Below are 23,763 nucleotides of genomic sequence, written 5' to 3'. Positions count from 1 at the left end.
ACTAACTAAGCTAAACTTTCTTCTTAATGTTTTAGATAATATAAATGAATAAATGATGGTCGATTCATTAGCGGAGTGCTAATTAACTAATGAACCTATACCGATTATATTGGTTGTCACTCTTAGTTAGGAATCTCTTCTCCGTCTCATCTAAGACTAAAAAATACTACCTAAGATTGCCTATCAGTCTCACCTAGGCATATAGATTACTTCTCGGTCTCACTACTTGGTAAAATTATGTTGAACTATCTAAGGATAAACTCTCCTCTCGGTCTCGTTTATCTAGGTTTTCTGTTAGAGGCATTAATTCTAGTGTATTAAGCATTTTGATATAATCGAACACCAAATTAATCAAGAACAGACATTAACTTAAGCTAACAAACAACCAATCAACCAACCATCTAACAATTTAGCACATGATAAAGCTTAACATCCAAACAGACATTTTATCGACAATTAATTAGCACAATATAGAGATATGGATAAGAAATGCTCATTTAGATGTGGAACCAATGACTCCTAAGAGCTTCATCCATATTCATTTACAAAGTCTTTTATAAGAAAGGAAGAAAACTACAAGAATAAAATCTACTCTAAAAAGAAAAGAGAAAACCAAAACAAAAAATGAAAAGAAAAAAAAAGAAAACCTAAACCTAAACCTAAAACTATGGAAAACTATCAGCCAAAAAACTCTGAAATGAAAGGCTTATAAAGTTGTATTTATAGCCTACTAACATTTAACCTAATAATGACCATTTTGCTCTAATGTGAAAAAGACACTTAAGGTTGTTTAGACATAAAATTGCCCCTACAATTTTTTTCATCCTTCAAGCAGTGGCATTGTGATACCCACAACAGTCTTGAGATTAAAAGTCTTGGGGGTCTTTGTATAGCAACACTTTTAGCACTGTTAGGGGCATCATGACTTCCATGCTTCGATATTGCGGCACCCCCTTTCAAGGTGATGTTTTCTTCAAATTTAGGCCACTTTCGACTCCCTACATCACTCAATCAACTTGTTACATTCCCCATGATCCGATTGGGCAATTTGGTTCTCAAAAACGGCTTAAATAAAAAAACAATTTATTAACAAAAAAACTAAAAATTGAAAAAACAAACCATATAAAAGAAATTTAAATTGCTTCAAAATAATCTCCTAAAGTGTATTAGAGAGTCTAACTTGACTTATCAAATTATGGCAAATCAAACCCCCCACACTTAAGTCTAACAATTGTACCTTTCAGTCACAAAAATAATTCAGAAAAACCCATTCACATTGGTTCCTATACTATCAAGCAGTTTGGGAAACATAAAATCCCCTTGACTCTCTTGAATGAAGTTAGAAAGTATTTGTGATAATGTAACTGTTACAGAAAGATATATGGTTCCTTGAATTTTGTATCAAAGAGGTTGATTTCGATTAAACTTAAATCAGATTAAAAATTAATGATGAACAAACTATTCACACCATGAATTTCTTTTCACATAACACTACTAAATATGTAATGAGAGGTCCTGCAATCATTTTGCAGGTTAGTTCCCTCATGGTTTTCCAAAGGAAGACATTATTTACACATGTTCGAAGCATATCTAATAGCAAAGAAGAAAAACATCTCTACAACGGTCAGGGGTGCTGAGTACGGGAAGTTATCTCCACTTTGAAATCGGGAGCGAAAAAATTTTCAAGCCATCACTAGCATTTCAACTTTTACATTACTCATAGATGATTTGATATCTATTTATGTATTTTTTTTAGTTGAGTTGAGCCACAAGCCATTTCAATCCCAATGGTATGCAAAGATGTGTAATTAGTACCTATGTTCATCAGGCTGCAACAACATAGAAATTAACCATTAGTACCTATTCAATGAGGCTCTGTTGAAAGTTGGCAACAACGCAGCAGCATGCAAGTGACCAAGCAACAATGCAGTAGCATGCATGAAGCATGCAAATGACCTTTGCGTATTTTGGTTGTTGAACTTTTGTAATAGTTGACTTTTGTTAGTTTGAGTGTAACTTTTGTTTTTGCTAAGGTTTAGTTAAATACTTAGCTGATTTAGTAGCTTTTAGGTTATGATTAAGTTGATTTAACAGCTTGGATACTAGGTCAAGCAAACTTTCTTTTCTTCCAATGTAACAGAACTACTTATGTACATGTAAAATTGCTTATTAAAGAAATGAGAGTTGTTTGGATACTAGCTCAAGCAAACTTTATTTTCTTCCAACATCCCTTTTGCTTATGTTTTTTTATGTTTCAAACATAATTTTTTGTTGTTTTGATCATTAATTATTGATTTAAACTCAATAAATGGTATCAAGAGCCTGTCATCTTTGAGGGCCTTTGCTGTGTGTCTTTTGTGTTGATTCTTTGAGTGACTCGTGCTTAAAAGAAAAGAAACAGAAGCTGTCTTTGTTGGCTTGTTTGGTTGCTGCAAAAGGATAAGCTTTTCACTACCACCACACCTGTCTTTGCTGGTGAGAACTACAACATTTAGGCTGTGAAAATGAGGACATATCTGTAGGCTCATGATCTGTGGAGTGTTATTCTAGCAGACACAGAGGAACCGCCTTTGAGAGCTAATCCAACCATAGCACAAATTAGGCAGCATAATGAAGACTATCCCAAAAAGTATAAGGCAATGTGATGCCATCAAAATGGAGTTTCAGATGTTATTTTCACAAGGATAATGGCTTGTGACACACCAAAGCAGGCCTGAGACAGACTCAAGGAAGAGTTTCAAGGGTTAAACAAGACCAAGAAGCAGTAGCTGATAAACTTGAAAAGGGACTTCGAGAATCTGAGGATGAAGGAGTCTAAAACCATCAAGCAGTATGTTGACAGGATTATGGCCACAGTCAACAACATAAGACTGCTTGAATATGAGTTTAGTGACAAAAGGATAGTTGAAAAGGTCATTACAACTCTTCCAGAGAAGTATGAAGAGAAGTATGAGTCAAAAATCTCTTCTTTGAAAGACTCGAGGGACCTATCAGATATACCCTTGACAAAGCTAATAAATGCTCTTTATGCACAAAAGAAAAGAAGAGAAAACAGAATGGAGGAGCATTCTGAGGGAGCCTTTCAGGCCAAGAGCAGAGAGAGCACAAGCTTGAGCTCAAGTTACAAGAGCAATAAGCCTTGGCTAGAAAAGAAAGAGAAAGGGAAGAAGGATGCTGCCAAAAAGAAGTTTCCACCATGCACTCACTGTAAGAAGTCCACTCATTTGGAAAAATACTGTTGGTACAGGTCTGACATTTAATGTAGAAGCTGCAAGCAACTTGGCCACATTGAGAAAGTTTGCAAGAACAAGGCAAAAACACAACCATAGCAGTAGAAGCTGTTAAGGATGTTCAAGCTCAGGAGGAGCATGTGTTCACTGCCTCTTGTTTTGCAAGTTCGAGCAAAGTCAGAAAGAATTGGCTGATTGACAATGGCTGCACTCATCACATGGCTTCAGACAAAGGCATGTTCAGGTAGCTAGACACCAACTTTGTGTCCAAAGTCAGAATTGGGAATGACGAGTTCATCAATGCCAATGGCAATGGCAAGGTTATGATTTACACTCATTCAGGTTACAAAACCATCTCAGAAGTTCTTTTTGTACCTGATATTGACCAAAATCTACATAGTGTTGGTCAGTTGTTAGAGAAGGGTTACTCCCTTATTTTTGAAAGAAAGACTTGTGTGATCAATGATGTTTTTAATCAAGTGCTAGTGACAGTAGCTATACATGATAGATCCTTCACTTTGGATGTGAATCAGTTAGAAGCAAAGGCACATACAGCTCTAACTGATGAATCATGTTTGTGGCACAAGAGATTGGGGCATGTGAACTATAAATCACTTGGCTTATTACACAAGATGATTTTAGTTGAAGACATGTCCAAGATCGAGCCTAAGAATGATGTGTGTGAGGTTTGTCAGTTTAGCAAGCAGACCAAACTGGTTTTTCCTGTTAACAAAGCTTGGAGAGCTCAAGAGAGGCTCCAACTAGTCCATACAGACATTTGTGGACCTATGAAGACCTCATTTTTGAATGGCAGTAGGTATTTCACATTGTTCATTGATGATTGTACCAGATTCTGTTGGGTGAGCTTTTTGAAACAAAAGTCAGATGTGGCTGACTTCTTTTGCAAGTTCAAGGCATTGGCTGAGAATCAAGTCAGTTACAAGTTGAAGACATTGAGGTTTGATAATGGGACTGAATATGTATCTCAAAGGTTCCAGAAGATTTGTGATGAAGCTGGAATTCAACACCAATTAACCATTATCTACACACCACAATAGAATGGTGTTTGTGAGAGGAAGAATAGGACTGTTCTCGATATGGCCAGGTGCCTATTGTTTGAAGGCAATATGCCTAACAATTTTTGGGCTGAGGCTGTAAATACCTCTGTGTATTTGCTAAACAGCCTACCAACTAATACAGTCAAAGGCAAAACACCTTTTGAAACTTGGTTTGGACACAAACCAAATATCTCACACTTGAAAGTGTTTGGTTGTTTATGTTATACAATAGTGCCAGCTGAGAAGAGAACTAAACTGGAAAAGAGGTTCATGCCTAGAGTCTTTGTTGGCTACAGTAGTGTGAAGAAAAGGTATAGGATCTTTGATCCATCTACTAAAAGGAAAAGGGTATAGGGTCTTTGATCCATCTACTAAAAGGATTGTTGTGAGTAGGGATGTGAAATTCAATGAAGGGAGTTGTTGGAAATCGGATGAAATAGATGCAAGCTTGACTGAGTAAGACCAGCATGATCTTGATTCGCAGCATGCTGAGATTGAAGCTAAAACTGAGGATGATTATGATGATGCAACTGTCAAAGGCACTAAAACCTTAATGAACATCTATGAAAGATGTGGTATGTCCATTGTTGAGCCTTCCTGCTTTGATGATGCTACAAAGGAGGGTTGTTGGAACGAAGCAATGGAGGCAAAAATAAAGATGATCCACAAAAATAACACATATGATCTGGTTGATAGGCCAGCAAAATAGGAAATTTATTGGTGTAAAATGGGTGTTCAAGACCAAGAACAATGCAAATGGGTCACTGAACAAGTACAAAGCTAGGCTGGTTGTGAACAGGTACAGTCAGCAACATGGTATCAATTTCTTTGAAACCTTTGCGCCAGTTGCAAGGTTGGACACCATAAGGCTATTGTTTGCCTTGGCTACTCAGAAGTAGTGGAAAGTGCATCGGTTGGATGTTAAATCCACTTTTCTGAATGGATTTCTCAAGGAAGAGATCTTTGTTGAACAACCTGATGGATTCAAGGTTCTTGGTGAAGAGCACAAGGTCTCCAAGCTCAAGAAGGCCTTCTATGGCCTAAGACAAGCTCCAAGGGCCTGGTATGACAAGATTGATGCATACTTGTCTAGGCTGGGGTTCAAGAAGAGCACTAGTGAGCCTACACTCTATGTGAATAAGGTTGAAAAGGAAACCTTGTGATTGTGTCTCTGTATGTGGATGACTTATTGGTTACTGGTTGTAGGAGTGAGCTGATTGATGAATTCAAGAAGTAGATGCAAGATGATTTTGAGATGATTGATTTAAGATTGCTGACTTACTTTCTTGGTTTGAAAGTGAATCAGAATGAATAGGGTATTTTCATAAGCCAACAAGTATTTGCATTGAAGGTCCTAAGCAAGTTTTGCATGACAAATTACAAACCTGCTAACACTCTTGTGGCAGAAGGAGAAAAACTCTTCAGCAACAGTGATAATGCTCGAGTTGAAGAGAAAAGCTATAGAAGTCTGGTTGGTTGCCTACTGTATTTGATAGCAACAAGGTTAGACATCATGTACACAGTCAGCCTTCTATCGAGGTTCATGCATTACTACAATGTAGCTCATTTCAAGGCTGCTAAAAGAGTCTTAAGGTATGTCAAAGGGACCTTAGGCTCAATGTAGCTTATTTCAATGCATTGCTGCAATGTAGCCCATTTCGCTCTAGGCTCAAGTGTTTTTAGTTGGAGTTCTAAGAAGCAACTGACAGTAGCTCAATCCACTGCAAAAGTAGAGTATATTGCAGCTGCTACTGCTGTTAATCAAGCCATCTGGCTTAGGAAGCTATTGAGTAACTTGAATGCTAATCAAGAGGAAGCAACAGAGATCTACGTAGATAATCAGTCAGTTGTTGCTATTGCCAAGAATCTTGTATTCTATGGCAAGACTAAGCACTTCAAGATTAAGTATCATTTTGTAAGGGAGGCAAAATTGTCAAAGGAAATCAACCTAATCCATTACTGCTCGGAGGTTCAGCTCGCAGACATTTTGACCAAGCCATTGACTACTACAAGATTCGAGTATTTGAAGAAGGAAATTGGAGTTTGCTACTTTGTAGCCAAAGAGGAGTGTTGAAAGTTGGCAACAATGCAGCAGCATGCAAGTGACCAAGCAATAATGCAGCAACATGCATGAAGCATGCAAATGACCTTTGTGTATTTTGGTTGTTAAACTTTTGTAATAGTTGACTTTTATTAGTTTTATTGTAACTTTTGTTTTTGCTAAGGTTTAGTTAAATACTTAGCTGATTTAGTAGCTTTTAGGTTATCATTAAGCTGATTTAATAGCTTGGGTACTAGCTCAAGCAAACTTTGTTTTCTTCCAATGTGATAGAACTACTTATGTACATGTAAAATTTCTTATTAAAGAAATGAGAGTTGTCAAATTTGTTCTCTCATCCAACATCCATTTTGCTTATTTTTTTATGTTTCAAACATAATTTTCTGTTGTTTTGATCATTGATTATTGATTTAAATTCAACAGGCTGGAATTTTGATGATTTTCTTTTAGTCTATTTCATACTTACATTATATGCGACTAGGAGTCTGCAGTAGTTGATGTTTGTGAGTACTATACTGGTTGATCCGTACTCACTGTCTTTAAGGGAGACTATTGATCTATCAAGCTTGATTGACCAAGTATATTGATGGTTTTGAGCAGTGGCTCCAATGAGTGAAAATGACCTCTGCATCCTTACAGTCCTTGGGACATGATTCCGTCCTTCAACTGATGACGTTCACCTGGTTGGTTGTCTTTCAAATGAGTCTTGCCTTGATTTGGTTTCACTTTGTGATCTGGATTTTGCTCTTGAAGATTCTGTCTTAGCCATGTAATTGGGGAATAAGGGGTATTTATATGACGTAGATTCCACATATTCAGTTCTCTGCAATGCTAAAGGTGGTTTGGAAATATTTGAATAGTTTCGGGGGCTGCTTTTTGATGGAGTGAAAGAATAGTCCTCAAAATGACCACTACATGCTCTGGGACTCATGTCTGTCAAAGCTGATGGTGGTGAAGATAACTGATAATTTTCTTGCTTGAAGCATGCACGACTTGAGGGATAATGACTCGAAAATCTATGTTCCACCACTCGTTCTTCTTGTGAATGGTATGAATAGTTATTTCTGCTCGTCAAACATCCCTTTGAATCACCAAGATCTATCTCTTCAATCTTAATATTTTCTTTCATTTCTCTGTCGATCTCTTACATGAACCAAAGTCATATGGAAAATTAAATGTACAAGAATTTAATAGAAATTTTTGCAATGCTTCTAATTTTTAAGAAACAATACTAGGCTCTTGTGTTTTGCTTGTAACTCTAACTTACTTGATATGCATGCCTGAACTGGTGATCTGGTGTTGACCTTCTGTGAGGTTATTGTCGCTAGCTAGCTGGCTTGAATACTTCAACCATCCGAATCCTCTGAGCTCGAGCTTTGTCTTGTGCTGCAAACGACGCCTGCATGCAACGCAGAGTAGCAATCGCCTATTTTCTCACCAAGTGACCTCTTATCAGTGCCTGTAACTTTACTAGTCCTTTTAATGCATTCAGAGCTTTTCTAGCCTGTTACAACACCAATGGATCCAACTTGATATTTCATATCATAATTTGTCAAATACATATAGTTTTTGGTGCCAAATTATACATTGGACGGTTAATAAGTTACATACCAAATATGACCGGAAGATGGATTGAATTTTTGTGACTGCAGCTTCTTCAGCTACGCCAACTTTCTCAGTGGCAGTAGCAGTTAAATGGATCACAGCTGCAATAGGAACGTCAGCAGGTGCTACTGTTGCCACTGCGACAGCCATGGCATCCTTTTTTTGTTCATCCTTAGTGGCTTAGTGGCTGCCTCCACTGAAGGCGGTGGAGTAGTTGGAGCTTGTTCTGTAGAATTTATGCCCTTTGTAGGCATTAACGTAGCTGACGACCTTCGAAAGCTCCATCTCTTTTTCTCTTTAGAATAAGTTGATGGGATTGAAATCGTAGTAGAATTCTCTAGAGCAACCAACGACTTCTGATTACTTGCGTATTTCCCTTTCTCTTTCTCCTTAACTTTTTTGCATGTTAAGAAGCTTTTAAGCCATTTTCCTGTCTTCCCCATTTCCCTTAGCATCTCTGTAGAACTCCACTTTCCACCGTTGCATCAGACAAGATCATACAAAGATGACAGCAACAAGTGATGTACAGATCTCCATGGCTATAAATTTTAGCTTTCACCATGTAATGGGCTTCCTTATTAAAGCATATCTTAATTACACACTTCAAATTTTTTTCTTGTCTTTTTTGACAGCCTAATCTTACTACTGCATTATTCTTTGTGTAATGTAACTACCGTGCCATGTTCAGAGGATAATTCGGTAATGCTCATTAAGCCCTAAATGATAGCTTTCGAAAGAATGAAGAAGCTGCCTTGTCTTTCATTCTCAAACTGATAGCCTTTTGTAGAGGGCTATTCTCTCTTTACATTATCTGAATCGGGAAATCATTACATTTGAAACTTTGATTAAAACTTTTCAGAGAATATATTCTCTGATTACAAAAATAAAAATTACAGAACTATTCACTTGTCTTTTCTTATAGGGAATATTTCCTGTTCACACATTATTTTGTTGCAGGGAATCTCTCATGTTCATACATCATTTCTTGCAGGGAATCTTTCCTGTTCACGCATTATTTTGTTGCAGGGAATCTCTCCTGTTCACACATCATTTCTTGCAGGGAATCTCTCCTGTTCATATATCATTTCTAGTATTATTTCTTTTTAGACCTGGTGATGTTACCGAAGTGGTATCATCTGCAAGGTTCACTGTCTTGATTGAGGATGCTGAAGATTCATCTTCAGATTCAGACAATGACCTGAGCATTTCAGCAATGAGTTTTTTGTATTCTTTTTTGGTTTTGGCTTGAGCTAACATTGCACTAGTTGTCGACTTTGCTTGAAGAAATTTTGCTGTGGTTTGATCCGGGGCTCCGGACTTAATAATCTTGGATTCTTGTTGAAATAATTATCCAAATATTTTGAATCATATTTTTGCCTCTCTCACCCCACCATTTAGTCCTGTAGTTGCAAACTAATAATGGAATTCTAGTATATTGGTCTTGCTCATAAGAATATTTCCATGAGACAATCCAAGAAATGCATAGTTTTGAGAAAAAATGGATTGTCGTGTAAATGTGTTTTTGATCTAGTTCGGGATGAAATCTGTCAAAGAATTTGGGCCATAAGTTTTCAACTTTTTCTGGTAGTATCTCAAAGGATGATGGTCCATACCAATTCCACCACTCTTGGAACCAGTTTGGGAATTTTAATTGGGTACGATATTTGAAATATATGAGCCAAGAATGTCTCATGTGCTGATTGTTCATTAAGAAGGCATTGTACAATGCCATTTGGTAATCCCAATATGTAAAATATGGGTAATGGTCTATTTTGGTGGTAAATTTGGCTGGGAATTTCTTTGGAGTATTTGGGTTTTCACTCCAATCTCTTGGTCGAAGAATTTTTAATATTTGGGTTGTTGAATGGGTAATAAAATTTGGACCTTTTGGATCTGTGTAATGTTTGAACAATACTAACCCAGTTTGGACCAGTATATTTTCATAATACTGTTGGGGTTTTTGAGAATCTAATGGTTTGAAATGCCATCCATTGAAAAGTTCGTTTGCAAGTATTTGTGGAGGTTTTTCTGAAAATTCTTCCTCCATAACAAGAATTTTCTCAAAATATTTGTATGGAAAATATTGTGAAGATTTTTGTGTAGCTGTCTGTAAAGACACTGCTATCTCTTTTGGAAAAACATCTTGGAGAGAAATCTCTTTTAAAACATTTTTAAGAGATTTTGGTTTGTGTAAAATAATCTCTTTATTTTTTGAAACATTTGCTGCTTAGCAGCAATTTGTTTAAGAGGAGTTTCCACTTTCATTTGTGAAAAGGCCAATGCTACTTGCGGAGATTGAGATAGGGACTCAATCCATTTTTTGATTTGAGAACCAATCTCATTTGGATCTTGTGCAACTTAAATTATTGTATTTTTAGAGGATTTTGATGATGATGATGATTTCTCATCTTCTTCATGGCAAATTTCATACCATGACTTAATTGGTTTTGAGGTGATTTGGGTTTTGGATGATTCTTCTATTTTCCTTTTTCCTTTGTCTCGCAGTTTGGGGGCATTTTTGAAGAAACTCTCTGGTGAGAAAATCAGGGAAAGAATTAGTTTATCCTTTGATGTATTCAATATCAAAATCAAATATGCTCAAGATTGCTTGCCATCTTGCAAAAATCTGTTTTGAGGCAATGTTTTGAACATCTTTTTGTAAAACTTTTTTGTTGATTTGCAATCGATTCGTAAAAGAAATTTTTGATTTAATAAATCACTTTGGAATTTTGTAATACACAAAACAATTGATAAAATTTCTTTTTTAATGGTACTATAATTTTGTTTGAAAGAGATTCGATGTCGGAAGTAAACTGGACTATTTGCTCTTTTCCTCCTTTAACTTGTTTTAGGATCCCACCATATCCTATTTCAGAAGCATCTGTCTCAACTATCTTGGGGGCATTTGGATCAGCTAAATATAAACAAGGAAGCTTAGTGATTTGTTTTTTGATTTGGGTGATAATATTGGTATGGTTATTTTTCCAAGGTTGTAGATTCTTTTTGAGCCTATCATATAACGGTTTACATAATTTGCTCAGACCTAGATAAAAGTCTATGACATAATTGAGGCTTCCTAAGAACATTTGTAATTGAACCTTATCAAGAATTTGGTCTAGAAATTTGCTAGCAAACTCTATAGATCGTTCTATTCGAGTAATGGTTCCTTGGATAATATAATTAACTAAAAACCTTACTTTGGTTTGGAACAAACTTATTTTGGATTTAGAAACTACTCAACCATTATTTCTTATGACTTTTATAAAGATCGATATATGTTTGAAGTGTTTTTCTAAATTTTCGAAAATACTAATACATCATCGATTTATACTATTGTGAATTGAGAATATTGGTAAAAAAATATCATTCATTATTCTTTGAAACTCAGATGGAGCATTTTTAACCCAAAAGGCATTACATTCCATTCATATTGTCCAAATGGTACGGTAAATGTTGATTTATATCTTTCTTCTTCTTTTATTTGGATTTGCCAAAATCCAGATTTCATGTCAAATTTTGAGAAAATATTTGCATTACAAAGTTTTTGTAACAAATCTTTCTTGTTTGGTATTAGGTATCTAATCAATTTTCAGGCTTGATTAAGAGGTTTATAATTAATTACTAATCTTGGTGTTCCTCTTTCAAGTTCTGCATTTTTTATTACATGGAATGTTGAACAACTCCAAGGGGAACTGCTCTTCCTAATTAAATTTTTATTAAGAAGGTCTTGTATTTCTTTTCTACAAAATTTTTCCATTTCTTTGTTATTTGTATGGGTCTTGCTTTTGTGGGTATTTGTCTTTCATCAAAATCGTTTTCATATGGTAATGTTACTTCGTATTTTTTTCTGTTCCAGAAGGTATTGGGAATGTCAGAACAAATTGTTGATTCTATTTCTTTTTTGATTTGATTTATTCTTTTTGTATTTCTCTTTTCTTAATTGTTCGTTAATTTTTAAAACATATTTCTTCTTTTAGAAAAGAGATTTGCTTCTATTTATAATTAATTAAATTATTAATTTGCCCATTATGAATGGATAAAGATTTTAACAGTTGAGATTTCTTATTTTAGGTTTTTCTACAAAAGGAAATTCTACCTTAGTGTTTAAAACTTTGGTGGAGATAGAATTATTTGTTACATTATAAGGTTTAAGTAAGGATATGAATGGGGTTCCTAATATGACATCTTGGGTAATATCTTTTACCATTAAAAACATGTTTGATATTTTATACCTTTGTTGGATATTTACGCATTGGGAATTTTGTAAGTAATTTTAGTTTTTACCATTTGCGACTTTAAGAGATTCGATGTTTTATTATAATATTTTGTTGGAATTATTCCTTCTCTAATGCAGTTTTGGTCCGCTCCTGTATCAAAAAGGGCTATTGTTTCTAATTGGAATTCATTATTTATAACAATATTTATTTTTATTAAATATCTTTGAATAGATACTTCAGTTAGAATCATCATATATTCTTGTGTATTTTCCTCAGGTTTAGTTTCAGTTTCTGACAAACTTTTTTCTGCGGTTTCGTGTTTTAAGGACCTCATTTGTTCTTTCATTTCTTGTTGTTCTGTTTTAAGCTGAGAAAGTTCCAATTTAATGCTTTTATTTCAATTTGTAATTGAATTTGTAATTTGCCTTGGTTTTGTTTTCTCATATTTATTAAATATTATGTCTTGTATATTATACATTTGTGATTGACTAGAAATGATTTCCTTTTCTTTTTCTCGGTTTATCTTTTAATGAGGATTTTAATTTCAAAAGGTATTCTCTTTTAAGCTCTAGGTCTTAAATTTTATCAATAACTTCAATCATAAATTCTTGATCTTTGGTTAACATGTTAATTGAAGGTTCATTTTCATCACTAGAAGACCGAGATGTTGTATGTAATTCATCTATTTGTAATTCATCATTTGATAGATGTATCATTTTCGAAGAAGTTGTTTCTAATAGGATTTCATTTAATTTTTGTTCTACCTCTTCATCTAAATTTAAATTATTGATTTTTCTTTTGATTTTACAATATTTTGAAATATGTCCTGGTTTTCCACATCTATAACATTTTATTGTTTTATCAATTTTGTTTTCTATTTTTGTTGTTTCTTCCTTTTCTATATTTTCTATATTTAAGTTTTTATAATATTCTGAAATATTTTTTCCTATTTTTGGCTTTTCAGGAAACATGTTTTTGAAGAAAAGGTTCATTCTCGATGTCAAATTGGTGGCGAATGATCCTAATTCCTTTCTACATTGATATCTTTCTTTCTTAAGTTGTTTTGTAATTTTAAATCTTGACAAATTTTTAATCCTTCTTTTGGGTGAAACTAATTAGTTCACCATATGTAAGCTTTTCATATGGAATAATACCTTTGTAATTTTCTCTTATTTGATTCCTAACCTTTTCTCCTAATAAAGTGGGAAGTCCTGCTAGAAATTTTTCTTTCCAAAATGGTTGTTAGTTATTAGATCTTTGCATAACTCTAGCCATAAAGACATCTTTATACCATTTAAAATCGGTTAATTTTTTGCATTTTAAATTTGATAATAATTCTGAATTTCTATCTTTAAGATGAGAAGGATCTCTAATAAAGTGTTTAGAGATTGAGAAAATTAAAGTTGCTACTGCATCTTAGATTTCTCTTCCTTGTTTGTCTAAAATAATTCTATTTTGGTCATCTTTTTTTATTACTTTTAAAATTTCTTCCTGTTGGGTTTTAGTGAGTGCATGATCCCACCATCCTTTTAATTGACCAGTAAATCCAGCAACTAAAAGATTAGCTATAACATGATCACTGATTAATCCATTTTTATTTTGGGTTTTATAAACACTTGAAACCATTGTCATTTGTTGTAATAAACTAAGAATATTGTATTCAAACATTCCATCTATATTCCATTCATATATTGTATTAGCATTGTATTTATTTTGGAAAACGGGTTTTTCTTTTATGTTAAGATCAGGTGCAGTGATTTTTGGATAATATAATCTTTTTGGTTCTTTCCAAGCCATCTTGTTAATTTGTTGTTCATCTGAATGATCCGAGTCAGATTGGGAGGATTGGTGTAATGTATTTACTGAATGTTGGGCTTGTATTGGGGTATCAGGGGCAATTAATTCAGACTTGTAGCTTTCGAAAGCATTAAGTCGATTTTGGATTTCTGTTAGGAAATCATTTTGGGATTTTTGGAAAGGTTTTGGAATCTCATAAGGTGTGAATATTGGTTCTTTGGAACTTTTTTCAGTTATCTCTTTTACTAGTTCTTTCCTGATCGGTTGACTCTCTACCAGATTCTCAATATAATCTAGCTGTTTTCCTATTGTATGAAGATTAATATTTGTATAATTGTTTTGTTCTACTATCATTTTAATATCTTTTGATGAGATTTATTCTCCTGCATCAGGAGCTCTCATTTTTAAAGGATTTGCTTTTATTCCAGTATTCTTGTGAAGATATTGAACCTCCATTAAAGGGGGATGTCGAGATTCAACTTCTCCTTTATTAGTCTGCCATCTAGTATTATGTCTTATTGTATTAACAGATTCTAAATAATATTCTTCAAACCATTCAAAGAATTTTATATGGACTTTATGGATATTCATAAATCTATAATATTATTGAAGAATGATTTCTTTTTATCATTATAATTTTTAAAGTAATCTTCTCTTTTTGTTTATTTTTGTTGGAATAGAAGTGCTTTCTACACCATTATTTATTTATCTCAAACATTTTTTCTAAAACAAATATTTCTGAATTTTCTCCTTATCTTGCATTATTGGTTATTGATGAATATGTTGGTGACATATTAGGTGAATTTTGGGGACTCTCTTCCTGTCTAGCATAGATAGGTTGAGCTATATTTGAGAAATTATCTATTCATTGTAAATTGGTCCTAAATGTTGTTGGGATAGAAGAGACAGAGGCTCTGGCAGTCCGAAAATCTACTGTTTGTGTTTCTGGATTTGACTCTTCTTCTATATTTAACCTCCTAAAAGTTGTGCTGGTACTTCCTATTTCAAAGGAATATCTTAGGGGCATTCTTTGTGGCCTATTGAATTTTAATTCAACTATGCCATCTTGGTGTTGAGAAAGTTCACTTAATGAAGTGTTTCTTATGGGAGTTGGTGCCACAGGATCTATAGCACCTTCAAGTTTCCACTTTATCAAGAAGGCTTATCTCATGCCATTGTATTGTTCTTGGGATTATGGTATGAGATCTTGTGGTATCTGTCTCTATTAAGAGGGTTTCTCCTTTTGGGCTTTGGAGTAAAGCCTTGGTATTAACAACAGAATACATAGTTTTGAAATGGAGTCTATACACTAAAGTTAATACTTCCGTACCAGGAAGTATTTTGTAGTTATGGGTATGTATTTGGAGGGTCAAAGATTGTAAAATATTTTTATCAGTCAAAGAAACCATAAAATTTGGATAACAATTAAAATGTATTGGGCCTGTACATAGGCTTGTTTCTATAGTTCCTAATAATGAGTCATTAAACATGATGTGTCTTTGGTCTCTTAAGACTACTAATATTGAGGTATTTTTAGTGGCTTCAACACTAAGAGATTTGACTCAAACCTGGACTAATCCAAAATGGATATGTTTGTATCTTTGTTCATTTAGTTTATTATTGACGACTTTATCTAATAATTGGATTGTTTCATATTCTTTTTGAATAGGTAAACTCCTTTCTTTTGTTTTTATAACATAGCTGCAACAAAGCATTTAAATTTTCAAAACTTGTTTTTTTTGTAAACTTGGTTTGTTGAAACTCTTGGAAGAGTCCAATTATCAAATCTTTGGGGAATATTTTTTATAATGTTCTTCTTGTTCATTAACAGTGTTGTTTGAGGTTTGGTCAGATTCTTGGGATTGATTAGAAACAAAGCTTGCAGAAGAATTGGTTCTTCTAAGGAAATGAAACATTCTTTGTTTTCTTATTTCCTACAGGGGGTTCTACTATCTAGATTTCTGAATTAATTAAGTTGCCTACAGGGATACTATGTCCTTAACATGCCTAACCCATGGCTAACTGGACACTGTATCAATTCTCAGCAAAATAATAATACATTAATAAAGATAGTTAAACTAGAACTCAGAAATATCGAAAACAAATTGAAAGGTTTTTCTTAAACTTAGAAATACCTGCTCCTCTTTGGCTCTGATACCAGTTAGTCCCGAGGATCTGACCAAACCTCAAACAAAACTATTAATGAACAAGAAGAATATTATGAAAATATTCCCCAAAGATTTGATAATTGGACTCTTCCAAGAGTTCCAATAAACCAAGTTTACAAAAAAAAACAACTTTTGAAAATTTAAATGTTTTTTGCAGTTATGTTATAAAAACAAAAGAAAGGAGTTTACCTATTCAAAAAGAATATGAAACAATCCAATTATTAGATAAAGTCGTCATTAATAAACTCAATAAAAAAAGATACAAACATATCCATTTTGGATTAGTCCAAGTTTGAGTCAAACCTCTTAGTGTTGAAGCCACTAAAAATACCTCAATATTAGTAGTCTTAAGAGACCAAAGACACATCATGTTTAATGACTCATTATTAGGAACTATAGAAACAAGCCTATGTACAGGCACAATACATTTTAATTGTTATCCAAATTTTATGGTTTCTTTGACTGATAAAAATATTTTACAATCTTTGACCCTCCAAATACATACTCATAATAGAATTACCAATCCGATCCTCAGAACTCGATTTAGCCACTTGAATTATTTCTAGTCAAACTACATTTTTTTATTATTGTCTTCGTGCAAATAATGCTTGTCGTGTCCCTTATGCAAATGATGAGACTTTGGTTAATAATGACCCTAGCAACACTGTTTAGCTAAATCAAAGTTCTCAGTTCTACAATTTCATGGAAATAATTATCAAGAGACTTGTTGTGATAGGAAAGGTTGCCATAAATTAGTTTTTTCAATTCAATAGGAGATGGCCAAACAAAAAGAGGAGTACGATTGATTTCTCACCTGTCATGAAATCATATTGGTGTAGTTCAAAAGATCATGAGGGTTTTTAATGTCCAATTAAATATCCAATTAGAGAAGAAATTCTCGTATATATTGTTAAATGTTATTGGTATGGTAGCAAAGGTCACAAAAGTCTCGAATGTCCAATTCGATACTCACCCAAAGAGAAAGTAAATATGATGTTGCACCTATTGTTAAGTTTAGATCTAGCATTGCATCTTGTTCTAAAGTTAATGTTGAAATAGATGCTAGAGATGAATCACCTAGTGAGAGTTGTGACAATAGTGATAGTGAAGTTTGTGAATCGAAAAAACATGATAGTGATAATTTTTTTCTCGAATCTATGGAGTTAGATGAGATAGAAACGTCAATTTCTTCCATTGAGATGTATTACACTGAATTGAATATTCATAATACATATGAGGGAGATATGGGAAGTGAAGAAAAATAATGTGAAAAAACCGAGAGAAAAGAAACCTTGAGTGATAAAAGTCTACTTGATGGTCCAAATTTGGTGAATGAAAATCCATATGAGGTACAATTGGAGAGCTCTCAAGTGGAAAAAAGAAAATGAAAAGCAAGAAAATACCCATACAAAAGTGAGGAATGATTATGTTTTAACTAACCCTAATTCAAATTTGTTTTGTGGTGTTTCTTTATTACAAAAATTCAAGAATCCATTATAGACTTCCAATTATATAGACGATTTTACTTATGAGAGAGAGGTACATTGGACATTGATGATTCTCCACAAGTGCTACAAGGCAAGAAATGCAAGCAAACATTACAAATTGATTTAAGAAGGCATACATTGAATGTTTTTAATAAGTATGCTACTAACTTTGTTTGTAAAATATTTTCTTATGACATGCTTTCTCATTGGTCAAGTTTCAATAAATCGTGGTCTAAAAGTTCACTTGATTTTATGAGTTTATCTAGATTTGTAAATGTTAAAAATAGTAATTTTGTTTCACTAGATAGGTTTCTTAAAGCATTTTATACATTTTCACTTGCAAAATTTATTTATATCTTAACCTTTAACAATGAATTTTACATAATAATCTTAACTTTCTTAATTTTTATTGTTATGTGAAATTCTTGACTCATTATTGGAAATTCTTAAGGATGGTCATGCATATTCAAAGAAAGTTATAAGTTATTTTTTTACTTGAACACTCGTGTACCTAACATTTATTTGTTTAGTGTTGATGGTTTTTTTTTTTAAGGAAAAGTACGTAATCCATGCTGATTTGGGGGATCAAAATCATATATTTGATCTTGGAGATAATTTTGGTGCACAGGAAAGCTTATGTAAGTATTTGTTTGCTTTTATTGTTATTAATTTTAATCTCTTTTCTTTTTCTACAACTAAATATTTGAGGACGAATCTTCTTGAGGAATGGGGGAACTATACGAGTTTCAATGCCCAATTTTAGGCCTATGGATGTGATGGGCTTACACTACCTCAAGACCCAACAACAAGGTTTAAGGTCAAGCAAATCAAACTTAGATTCAATTAAAGCTAGTATCAGAGGATGAATCTTTTTGAGAAAACGAAGAATGATGGAATGGGTGAAATGTATTAAAGTTAATTCAACCAAGCTATCAATTTCAAACTAAAAAAATTAGTCCATTTGCGACAAATTTTTGGTTGATATCTAGGAATTTTTGTATTAAGATGTTTGTATAACATTCGAAGATCTATTTCTTAGCTTCGAAACACACTTTGGATCACTCGATTTCAAGTTCAGGAACTCAAGTTATGATCATTTAAGTGAAGATTGCATGAGCAAATTTTTTAGACAAAATTATTACGGGAATTACGAGTTTTGGGCTTTTGATTCGAGTTTAAATCATATGGGTTCGAGTTTGAGGCTTAATTTTTTATATATGAGTCTAGTATTGTATTTATCAGCTCTTATTATTTTATTATTTTTTATTCCAAATTTGTGATAATTATTAAGTGTTTTAAATTATTTAGTAGTTTTATGTCAACAAGAAAGTTTAGTTTAAAATTATTTCTTGTTTAGGTTAATTAGAGTTCTAGTATAATTAAATGTTTTATTTATATTTATTTAGCTAGCCTATATAAAGACCTTTACATTTTACACAATTCAATCAATTCTTTATTATTCAACAACTTCTCTTTTGAGTTAATAAATATTTTTAATTAGAGTATAAGGACTAAATCACATAAATGATAAAAATGTGATTTAATATTAAATTATAAGGTAGAACATGATTAAGTGACTTTTGAAGCAAATAGACCAATGGTCTAATAATAGTGGACGGTAGCTTAACTAAACTAAAAAGAAATTGAAAAAATATATATGTTAATTAAAATAAAAGAAATAAACAAAGATTAATAAAATTGAAAGATGAATTAAAATTCTCTTCATTTCCTTCTCAATTCGAAACAAAAAGAAACAAGTGCGAGAACGCCGGGCCTAGGATTTAATATTCAAAGCTCAATTTGGTTAGTTCAATTTAGTCATTTTCTTAGAATTTTTATGTTTTCAGAATCCCAGTACTCCGAACTAATTGACCCATGTCATAATTTTTGGAACTGTCAAAGATTTAAGATGTTATATGAAACCCCCTATACTCAGTCTGATTGTCGAACCTAAACTATAAGATGTTACCAGCAATTACAAAACAGTTTATTTCGTTTCGTAGTCCAAATATCAATTAAATATTAATTTATTCATATATAATCAAATACAACATACAATTAATCAATTTCGAGGTTTTATCGAGCTTACAAAAATTTCGAACCAACCTATTAAGCATTCAAGTGCATAAGAGCATATACAAAAACATATTCCATGACATACCATTTTCTCAACTATTAAATCATCAAGCTTATAAACCAAGTTGCCTAACAAGATAATCATAACATGATTATCCCCAACACATACGTATACATTTATATTCACAATTTCCAAAATGCTAACGAAATACTCACAATATCCTAGGTACATGCTGAGATAAAAAAAAACTCACCTCAACACTTGAGTTTAGGACTTTTGCTGGATGCTAAATCAATAATCGGATTGCTAAGTACCTAACATGTGCATGGAAATAAAACTATACATTTAATATATCTAACATTTAAGTAAAATATAAATTACGTAGGCCTAACTTAACAACAGGAATAAATACAATTTAGTATGGAAAGCTGCATGTCATAATACATCAACTAAGAATACGATTCGATTTACTTCTTATAGATCAATCTGTTATATTTGTACCATATACATCTCTTTATATTACAATTGAAATAATTTAATCATTACATAATAGATTTGTATTTTAGATTTAATTACGATATATTTTATTCATCCCTGTTTCAATCTCCTTCATAAACAATTTTTCCAAATTAATACCATTAATTAATCTAGTATCCATCAATACATATACGTAAAAATAGCCCACATTTCAGAACAGATCATATTTCATACTTATATCAATATACAATATTTCCACAATTATTCAATTTAATCCTCATCGTACGCAACTATTCCGTATCGAAACAATTCAGCCCCTTTTTAATCATTTTCAGCTCTCTTTAAATCTTACCTTGCAATACAACTCATAAATGCAGCAAACGAAGTAATTCAAATTTAGAACACAAACCGTATATTCCGAACCATTCGTCCACGGTTTTGTCTTTCCTTTCTTTTTGAGAAATCTAGGTCGTTACATTGTACTTCGCCACCATTGAATAACATGAAAAACTCCAGCTCTTGGATAGCAACCAAATTTAAACCAAATCATTTATTTAGTCCAACCAAATAATATGAAGTTGTCCAATTTTGGATCACAACTAAACTTCGATCATAGCATATATTAATTCCAACCATATAAAATGAAATTTATTAGCTTGGGACATAAATTTAAACTCAATTAAGGTATAAATATTAGTCCAACCAAATTACATGGAATTATCCAACTTTGGACATGCAATTAAACTCAATTTACGCAATAACGACGGATAATCAATATCAAACCCAAAGTTATACATTTTTAATTACAACACCAAAGCACAATAAATTACAGGTATAAACTCCTTTCAACTTGTCGCGTTAAGATATCACAATTTCATTGTAAAGACAGTTTAATATACGATAATTACTCCCCTTCAGATAATGTTTAAGACAACATAATTACTTACATTTTAATCTAGATGCAACAGCATAACATCTCAATTATAACTACTACCTCTTTTAATTTCAGTTTACGAACAGCTTCAGAACATCATAATTGTAGCTATTACATTTTTGTTTTTTAATTTCAACCTAAGGCATTAATAGTTACAGCGTATAATTAGCACCTCAAATTTCAGCTTTCAGACATGGTAAATTGCAGCATCTAATTACCTCAATTTCCAACTTCCGAACCTCATAATTTGCAGCATTTAAATGCCTCAAATTTCAGCACTCGGCAACATAAAATACAACATCTAACACTCCAAATTTCCAGCAAGTTTACAAGTCTTTAAACATGGAAATTAATACTGAAGTCTAGAATTCGGACAGTGGCCAAAGTTAGCTTTTAACCTCCAATAATTTCTCCATATTCCAGCCTGTAGCAGTTCAACTACTCAACAAATTTAAACATATTCAATTCTCCACAATTTTCACTACCTCTTCAAATTCGGTCCTCCTTCATTAGTTTGGGAAGTTTTATTAAATTTACTTCAATTCTCACATATATAAGGCCTGGCTCGGGCAACAAACATGCAGCTATCATAATTAAACTTTTTACTTGCCAAGCACTTTTAATTTCTCTTTAAATTGGTCAGTATTGTACACAAGTACAACATTACATTTCAATAGGCACCAATATTTAATTACTCTTACATGGACAGTAATAATGAATCCACCAAAGAGGGCATTAATCAACAATTTTACAATTAATTTTTGTCTTGCTCTGGACAGCAACAAACACTCATAATGTCGTGTATTAAATAAATTTCAAGCTCATTTAGACAAACTAAAGTTATAGCCTTTGGACACCTTCAATCTTTAACTCCCAACATCATGAATGGCATCATTTAACCATCCCTTACAGCCTACAGACGTTGTACATGGTAGTTTTTAAACACCTTAAATAGCAAATTCCAGACATCATAAATTCACATCCTTTTTGGACATCATAAACTGACATTTAAACCACTTAATTCCCATTATTCAGACCTCATTTATTTATGCTCAATTGAACAACATTATAAAAAAAACTTTGGATAGCATAGATCACCACCAACCGAACCACCTTTTTCTGGCGAAGAAATTTAATAGCCTGCTTAAAAAAAAAAACTGCATAAGCAGCTCCCTCGACAGCATGCATTCCACCAAAATTTTCCTTGGATTTATACATTCATACCAGCATGAAAGTGTAACAAAGCAAGCAAGAAAGAAAAATGTATAGAGGACTCACAGAAACTCGAAGTCAAGCATAACCTTGAGTAAGATCTCTTCCCCTTTGCCGCTGCCTTCTCCTTCCCCTTTTTGCAAGTTTCTTGAGGAAAATTAGCTCCTAAACGAGCTCAAAATTTAGCATGCAACAATTCTCTTCTACCTCTCTAGTCGAATTGTAGCCAGAAAAACAAGCAGAATTTTTTTTAAGTGTCCTCCCTTTCGAAAAAAAGTAATCCAGGTTGAAGAAGACTCTCCTCTTTTTTTAATATTCTTCTTTTTTTTTTATTAAAACCCCATTTTTTAGTATTAATGAGATTTTTTTTAATTATTATTTTATTAACATTTTATTACATAAATAAGTAAAACAATCCACTAGTCGTCCACTATTCTTTATGTATTGGTTTAATTACCACTTAAGTACTTATTCTATTATTAAATAATAATCTATAACAATTGAACTTTTACAAATTTTACGATTTAGTCCTGTACCTTAGTTAAACACTAATTCGATAAAATTACCTAACCAAAAAAATCAATTCACCTATAACATAACTCCGTAAATAATTAATTAAAATATTTATGACATCGATTTATAGAAACGAAGTCTCAAAATCAAATTTTTGGTACCATTTGAATTTCGGTCGTTAGATTATAATCATTGAATATTTAGAGTTTGAGGTGTTATTTTGATAAATTTTAAGTTTAGAATTGATAAGGACTAGATTGTAAAGTGAATTGTTAAAGTTGTGCAATAGGGACTAAAATGCATAAATATTGAATTTATTGGTAGAAATGTGAAATAGAAAGTTAAATTAGGCCTAGAGTGAAAATGATATAAAAATTGGAGGTTAAATGTGAAAGTTATGTTAGCCCCGATTTTAGGGACTAAATTGAATAAAATGTAAAAGTTGTATAAATTGGAAATTGAATGTGAAATGGGCTATGTATTGATAATTTATTATGTCTGTTTTAATCCGTAGCTAATGTCAACCCAAGTTCTTCGAAAAAGAAAGGAAAAGACAAAGTCACCGATGAATAGTTCGAAATTTACGATTTGTGTTTCTATAATTCAAACTAACTTATAGATTGATGCATATTGACTTATTTATTCATGGTAAGGTTATGAGGTAAGATTTATTGATCATTTGAATTAATTGATGATTATGAAGAAATTGATTATATTTGTGAAATGTGTGTATTTTCTATAAATTTGAAAATTGAGTATGTATTGAAATATTGTTGATGTTGTGAATGATGAATAAATGCTTTCATATTGAAAACAAATGGGAATAGAGATATTGGTTGGTAATGAAACCACTATTAACTGTTTGCGTAGAGTCAGATATAGATAGCGTGCCATAGGATAGGAAGAGTTCAGGGATTCTTCGACTATAA

The 23,763-nt window shown here is 32.6% G+C and overlaps 1 long non-coding RNA gene and 1 pseudogene across 1 annotated transcript; both read right to left on the bottom strand.

Annotated features, from left to right (window-relative positions):
• Positions 1-6,798: 6,798 nt before the first annotated feature.
• Positions 6,799-8,395, bottom strand: LOC105775446 (protein IQ-DOMAIN 19-like; annotated as a pseudogene).
• Positions 8,396-21,813: 13,418 nt separating this feature from the next.
• On the bottom strand, positions 21,814-22,626 carry LOC105774943 (uncharacterized). Its single transcript, XR_001127605.2, has 2 exons — positions 22,388-22,626; positions 21,814-22,249 (listed from the first exon to the last, which is right to left on the bottom strand). It is a non-coding gene; the product is annotated as an uncharacterized LOC105774943 (long non-coding RNA).
• Between the last annotated feature and the right edge of the window lie 1,137 nt (positions 22,627-23,763).

The sequence above is a fragment of the Gossypium raimondii genome, chromosome 10, assembly GCF_025698545.1.
Source record: "Gossypium raimondii isolate GPD5lz chromosome 10, ASM2569854v1, whole genome shotgun sequence".
Classification (NCBI taxonomy): domain Eukaryota; kingdom Viridiplantae; phylum Streptophyta; class Magnoliopsida; order Malvales; family Malvaceae; genus Gossypium; species Gossypium raimondii.
The sequence above is the reverse complement of the archived record's forward strand: the minus strand, read 5'-3'. Positions and strand labels throughout refer to the sequence as shown.